Source organism: Papio anubis, unplaced genomic scaffold (genome assembly GCF_008728515.1).
Source record: "Papio anubis isolate 15944 unplaced genomic scaffold, Panubis1.0 scaffold2138, whole genome shotgun sequence".
Classification (NCBI taxonomy): domain Eukaryota; kingdom Metazoa; phylum Chordata; class Mammalia; order Primates; family Cercopithecidae; genus Papio; species Papio anubis.
The window spans coordinates 1-7,529 of NW_022162174.1; the positions used below are offsets into that span (position 1 = coordinate 1).

Sequence of the window (7,529 nt, forward strand, 5' to 3'; positions counted from 1 at the left end):
CTGAGGCAGGAGAATGGCGTGAACCCGGGAGGCGGAGCTTGCAGTGAGCTGAGATCCGGCCACTGCACTCCAGCCTAGGCGACAGAGCGAGACTCTGTCTCAAAAAAAAAAAAAAAAGAAAAGAAAAGAAAAGAAGAAAAAAAAAGGAAAATTTTACTTTCACTGTTTTTCAGCTCCCTGAGTCCATTCTTTGGGTTTGCACTGGTGAGTTTGTTTCTCACATCAGAAAACCAACATTTCCTTAGAAGACAAAGAAAGATGGTCTTACCTGGGCATCATCATCATCATCCAAATCATCAACTTCACTTGGTGGCAGGCACACTAAACTCAGGTTGTCGTCAGAAGAACCTGGAAGGACACAGGAAAGATCAGTGCACCGGTGATTGGTGACTGTGAGTCACTCAGGGAGCGCTGCTGGATGTGGTGTATGGAGGTGGTTGATTAACAAGCATGGACTGAGTTGATGCTGGGCTATTCCACCGAGTGGAAGAGGGATGGCAGAGGAGGGGAGCAGGAAAGATCTAAAACATGGAGGCCTTGGCCTTGTACTAGAGGCATCATGCAGCAACACAAAGCAGTCAACTCAAAATGGAACTAAAGCACACACTAAGGTTCAACGGAAGAGTGCCTTCCTCCCTCTCGAATGTTTTGAAACTCTTCAAAACAAACAGCATTTTCTTAACATATTCAAGACCATGTAAGTACGCAAGGACCCAGTTATGCTGGTACTACATCTAGCATCAGTTTTAAAGAATTACTTAATTTATTGGTGAAATGCATTCAATTTGATTCAATTTTACCCAAATTACACTATTCTATTGATCACATATTCTTTTTTTGTTTTCTTGAGACGGAGTCTCGCTCCATCCCCCAGACTGGAGTGCTGGAGTGCAGAGGTGCGATCTCGGCTCACTGCAAGCTCTGCCTCCTAGGTTCACACCATTCTCCTACCTCAGTCTCCCAAGTAGCTGGGACTACAGGCACCTGCCACTACGCCTGGTTAATTTTTTTGTATTTTTAGTAGAGATGAGGTTTCATTGTGTTGGCCAGGATGGTCTCCATCTCCTGACCTCGCGATCCACCCACCTCGGCCTCCCAAAGTGCTGGGATTACAGGCGTGAGCCACTGCACTGGGCTGATCACAATTTCTTTTTCATACAGGTCATTTAAAAAATTAAATATTAAAATGCTACAATTAAAAATAACCATGATTTCCTCTTTGTAAGTCTTCTTCTGGAACCAGGGTGTGTGCACAACCTTTTGGGCCCCTGTGATCAGGGTCTTCAGCAGCTCTGTGTCACTCTCCTCAGGAGAGTCCCTAAAGATCAGGCTTCATTCAAACAGGCCAAGCTCACACATCCTGCGCAACCTACACCAGTGAAGCTGAGAGATGTGACTCTCAACAGTTTCTGCCATGAGGATAAGTTTCCAGGTTCAAATATACATGATCTACTGAAATGAGGAAATGTATACCAATACAAATAAACACATTCACGAACAACTGTCCATGAGTACGGGGTGATTTTTGGTTAACTAGCTCTATTCATTCAGACATACAAAATACTGGTATAAGATACCACAAATTTGGCTGGGCACAGTGGCTCATGCCTGTAATCAGAACACTTTGGGAGGCTGAGGTGGGTGGATCACAAGGTCAAGAGATCAAGACCATCCCGGCTAACATGGTAAAACTAGGTCTCTACTAAAAATACAAACATTAGCTGGATATGGTGGCAAATGCCTGTACTCCCAGCTACTCGGGAGGATAAGGCAGGAGACTCACTTGAACCCGGGAGGCAGAGGTGGCAGTGAGCGGAGATCACATCACTGCACCCCAGTATGGTGACAGAGTGAGACTCTGTCTCAAAAAAAAGAAAAAGAAAAAAAGAAATCACAAATTTGTATCAGTCATCTTAAATCTAACTAATCAGCTGTCAATATAAAGATTCTAGAAAGTAAAGAAGGTACAAGGAAGTTGAAAGGTTTCCCGTATTTATGGATCGGAAGACTAAACATGACTAACACACAATACTACACAAATGATCTAGACTCACAACAACTGCTATCAAACTGGTAACAGCCACCTGTGGAGAAATGGAAAAATTAATCCTAAGACTTTAATGGATTTTTATGTGCCTCAAATAACCATGATAACATTGAAAAAGAATAGTGTTAGAGGAAGCACATTCATGAGATTGAAATCTACAAAAAACAGAGAAATTGAGACAGCCTGCTTCTAGCATGAGGGCACCCATAAATATCACAGATATAGAATAGAGAGCCCAGAATTAAATGCACACATACAGAGTCAGCTGATCTTCAACAAAGATGCCAAGAATACACAATGGGGAAAGGAAAGCCTCTTCCACAAATGATGGTAAAACTGCATATTCTCATTCAAATGAAGAAATGGAATGCTGACAATGTGCTCCAGGTTGTGCTTCTCCCTCCTTTCCAAGACACTGGAGCTGCACGAGCCCGGGAGTGAATTTTCATTCTATCCTGTGTCAGAGATGTCTTCATACCAGAGGTAAAATATGTTGGACATAAATGAATGTGCTGCCATGAAAACCCAACAGTTCATAAGGTGAGGATCCATTTTTCCTATGCATCTGGGCAAACCGCAGAAGAATTTCGTATCTAAGATATAACTGCTCAGACAGAACTGCATCTCAAACCAAAGGCTCTGAGATTTCAAGTGCACAGGCAGAAAAGAGCAGGTGTTTCAGAAAACTGTCTAAATAATAAAGCAAAGGCAGATGACTGAAACACAGGATACTCAAAAGCCCATAAACATAGTAATTTCACCATGATGACATTAAACTGTAAATAACAAACCCAGCGATATATTTATTTTTTCCTTTTCTCATACCTCCCTCAGCCCTAAGCAGCAGGCATAACATGAAGGTTCCTGGAAACGCTGTTTTATTAGACCCCATCTGAAATCTTGTTGCCTACCCGGAAAGCAGCATCCTTCTTCCCCTGATATTCTCCAGAACTACCTTTGAAACCACCAACACTTCCAGATGTCAGTGAGAGGTGACTCACTTCTCCTCTACTCCAGGTGAAGAACACTGGCCTCGCAATGCAACTTCCTGGTTGGTCCTCTGGTTCACACATATTTCTACAGCCCCTCTGCTCATAGCTATACACTTGCAAAATCATTTGCTCTCACCACACCCCCAATATGTTTAACAGGAACCCAGATTAAGGTTTCTATATATTAAAGTCAGCAAGTTTGTTTCTCAGAAAGTGAGTTAGTTCAAGGTACATACCCAGGACAGATGATGGTGAAATCTGCAATGAGACAAAAGAAGATGCTATAAGGATCAGATCAGTTCTGCCCCATCCCTTCCACAGATCTGTTAGTCTTTTGATGACTTCAGAAAACTACTTGTGAAACAGTGGTGAGTCAAGATCAAAGGCCAAACATTCTAGCATAGAGGACACCTGTGGAAAAGACAAGAGCTTTTCCCACAGAATTTATCTTTGAAGTTGATTTAGATTGGTAAATGCACAATGCCTAACCCAAGGAGAAAAACTTGTGTGGAGGAAAATCCTTCTGCATTACAGTTGATGTTGGATGCTGTCATTTAAAAACATCCCAGTTGGGAAGACATTCCCACTGAATTCCACCCCAAGAAGGACTATTGTGTATGCTGTACATAATGTGCCTTGTCATATTTTTATATCAAAATTAATTGAGAAGGAAAGAAATCAGGTGAAGGAAATAATGTATACAGTGGTCCATTTTTAACACAAAGTGCTTTGAAGTGGTTTAGGTCAGCAAAGGATACAAGAAATAGAATATGCTAGGCTCCTGCTTGGATGGGCAATGCCTGCTTGTTGGACCGCCCTCCTCCCCACTTAGTTGCCCTCACTTGAACCAAGAAGTTTAGTCTAAGATGAAAGTTTACTAGCCTGCAAAATAGCTCGCTTTGTCTGTTCTTTGTCTGTATCAGCCTGCTCAGCTACTTAGGTCGTAAGTCAAATACTTGGAAGAGCCCCTGAGCTGACTACGATGGTAATGCATTGTGGGCTTCCACAAAATGCAGTAAAAAAGTCCTAGAAAAATACCTAAAGCCCCTCCCCCAAAATCAATAGGCAACACCTGGGAAGATTTTGACCCCGCAGTACTCAGCCTATGAGGAACCAGGGGAGGGACCTGCACACTAGGGGATAAATTGCTTGTGGAAACTGTGCTGGGTGTGTCTGCCCATCAGACACCGGATCTTGCAACACTGTCATTAAAAGTCTCACTTTCAGCCAGGTGGGATGGCTCACGCCTGTAATCCCAGCACTTTGGGAGGCTGAGGTGGGTGGATTACCCGAGGTCAGGAGTTCGAGACCAGCCTGGCCAACATGGTGAAATCCCAACTCTACTAAGAATACAAAAATTAGCTGGGCATGGGGACACATGCCTGTAATCCCAGCTACTCAGGAGGCTGAGGCAGGAGAATTCATTAAGCCCAGGAGATGGAGGTTGCAGGGAGCCAAGATTGCACCACTGTACTCCAGCCTAGCCAACTGAGCAAGATTCTGTCTCAAAAAAAAAAAGAAAGAAAGGAAAGAAAGGAAAGGAAGGAAGAAGGAAGAAAAGGAAGGAAGGAAGGAAGGAAGGAAGAAAGGAAGAAAGAAAGAAAGGGAAAATCTCACTTTTGCTGTTTTTCAGCTCCCTAAGTCCATTCTTTGAGTTTGGACTGGTAAGTTTCTCACATCAGAAACCCAACATCTCCTTAGAAGACAAAGAGAGATGGTCTTACCTGGGCCTCATCAACATCATGATTACCATCATCATCTTCATTTGGTGGTGGGCATACTAAACTCAGGTTGTCCTCAGAAGAACCTGGAAGGACACAGAGGAAAGATTAGTACGCTGGTTGTTTGTGACTGTGAGTCACTCAGGGGGCTTTGCTGGGTGTGGTATACGCAGGTGGTTGATTAACAAGCTTGGACTGAGTAGATGGTGGGCTATTCCCCTGAGTGGAAGAGGGATGGCCAAGGAGTGGAGTGGGAAAGACATGAGACATGGAGACCTTGGCCTTGTACTAGAGGGATCAGGCAGCAACACAAAACAGTCAACCCCAAATGGAACTAAAGCACACACTAAGGGTCAATGGAAGAGTGCCTTCCTCCCTCTCAAATGTTTTGAAACTCTTCGAAACAAACAGGATTTTCTTAACGTATTCAAGACCCTGTCAGTATATTAGGATCCAATTATGCTGGTACTACATTTAGCACCTGTTTAAAAGGATTTATTACTTAATTAAAAGCCTATTTTATTGGTGAAATGGACTCAGTTTTACCCAAATTACTCTATTGTATTAATCACACATTGTTTTTCATAGAGAGCATTGAAAAAATAATATTAAAATGCCGCAATTAAAAATGGTCATGATTTCCTCTTTGTAAGTCGTCTTCTGCAATAATGGTGTGTGCACACAACCTTTTGGGCCCCTGCAATCAAGGGCTTCAGCAGCTCCTATGTCACTCTCCCTGAGGAGAGTCCCTAAAGATCAGGCTTCATTCTGACCAAGCTCACGAAGCCTGCGCAACCTACACCAGTGCAGCTGAGAGACGTGACTCTGAACACTTTCTGCCATGAGGATAAGCTTCCAGGCTCAAATATACATGATCTACTGAAATGACGAAATGCATACTAATGAACAAATTCATGAACAAATGTCCATGAGTATGGGGTGATTTTGGTTAACTAGCTTACATAAATTTTTTTTATTTGACGCCTATTCATTCAGACATGCAAAATATTGGTATAAGATATCACAAATTTGGCTGAGCATGGTGGCTCATGCCTGTAATCTCAGCACTTATGGGAGGCTGAACTGGGCAGATCACGAGGTCAAGAGGTTGAGACCATCCCGGCCAACATGGTAAAACCATGTTTCTACTAAAAATACAAAAATTAGCTGGGCATGGTGGCATGTGTCTGTAGCCCCAGGTACTTGGGAGGATAAGGCAGAAGAATCACTTGAACCCAGGAGGCGGAGGTGGCAGTGAGCAGAGATCACATCACTGCACCCCAGTGTGGTAAGAGAGTGAGACTCCGTCTCAAAAAAAAAAAAAAAAAAGAAACCACAAATTTATATCAGTCATGTTAAATCTAACTAATCAGCTGTCAACATAATGATTCTATAAAGTAAAGAACATACAAAGAACTTGAAAGGGGCTAGGCGCGGTGGCTCACGCCTGTAATCCCAACACTTTGGGAAGCCGAGAAGGGCAGATCAAGAGGTCAGGAGATCGAGACCATCTTGGCTAACATGGTGAAACCCCCCTCTACTAAATATACAAAAAATTAGCTGGGCGTGGTGGCAAGCGCCTGTAGTCCCAGCTACTCGGGAGGCTGAGGCAGAAGAATGACGTGAACCTGGAAAGTGGAGCTTGCAGTGAGCCGAGATCGCACCACTGCATTCCAGCCTGAGCAACAGAGTGAGACTCCGAGGCAAACAAACAAACAAAAAAGACAAATAAGTTGAAAGGCATCCTGTATTCATGGATAGGAAGACTAAGCATGACTAACACACAATACTACACAAATGATCTATAAACTCACAACAACTGCTATCAAACTGGTAATAGCCATCTGTGCAGAAATGGAAAAATTAATCCTAAGGCTTCAGTGAATTTTTATGTGCCTCAAATAACTGTGTTAATGTTGAAAAAGAATTGTGTTGGAGGATGCAAATTCATTAGATTGAAATCTACAAAAAGCAGAGAAATTCAGACAGCATGCTTCTAGCATGGGGGCACCCGTAAGTATCACAGATATAGAATCGAGAGCCCAGAATTAAATGCACACATACAGTCAGCTGATCTTCAACAGAGGTGCCAAGAATACACAATGGGGAAAGGAAAGCCTCTTCCATAAATGATGGTAAAACTGCATATTCTCATTCAAATGAAGAAATGGAATGCTGACGGCGTGCTCAAGGTTGTGCCTCTCCCTCCTTTCCAAGACACTGGAGCTTTTGCAATGAGCCCAGAGTGAATTTTCATTCTATCCTGCATGCCCAGGGAGATGTCTTCATACCAGAGGTAAACAGCAAGGACAGACAAATGAATGTGCTGCCATGAAACCTAAGAGTCCATAAGGTGAGGATTAATTTCTCCTATGCATCTGGGCAAACCGCAGAAGAATTCTGTCTCCAGGATTAAGTAACTGCCTGTGACAGAACTGCGTCCCAAACTAAAAGCTCTGAGATTTTGCAGTGGCACAGGCAGAAAAGAGCAGGTGTTCTCAGAAAAATCATCTTTAAATAATAAAGCAAGAAGAGATGATCGAAAAGACAGGATACTCAAACGCCCATAAACATAGTACTTCTCACCATGATGACATTAAACTCTGTAAATAACAAACTCAGCTTATATTTACTTTTTTTTTTCTCTCTTTCTACACCCTCCCTCAGCCTCCCAAGCAGCAGGTATAACATGAAGGTTCCTGGAAACGCTGTTTTATTAGATCCCATCTGAAATCTTGTTGCCTACCTGGAAAGGCATCCTCTTCCCTG

At 42.9% G+C, this 7,529-nt stretch overlaps 1 long non-coding RNA gene across 2 annotated transcripts; it reads right to left on the reverse strand.

Annotated features, from left to right (window-relative positions):
• Positions 1–166: 166 nt before the first annotated feature.
• On the reverse strand, positions 167–7,522 carry LOC103888271. 2 transcript variants are annotated; one of them, XR_004181379.1, is made up of 5 exons: positions 6,825–7,522; positions 4,764–4,846; positions 3,276–3,297; positions 2,055–2,084; positions 167–348 (listed from the first exon to the last, which is right to left on the reverse strand). It is a non-coding gene; the product is annotated as an uncharacterized LOC103888271 (long non-coding RNA). The 2 variants fall into 2 exon arrangements; XR_004181378.1 differs by having other exon boundaries at positions 6,575–7,522.
• Positions 7,523–7,529: the final 7 nt, after the last annotated feature.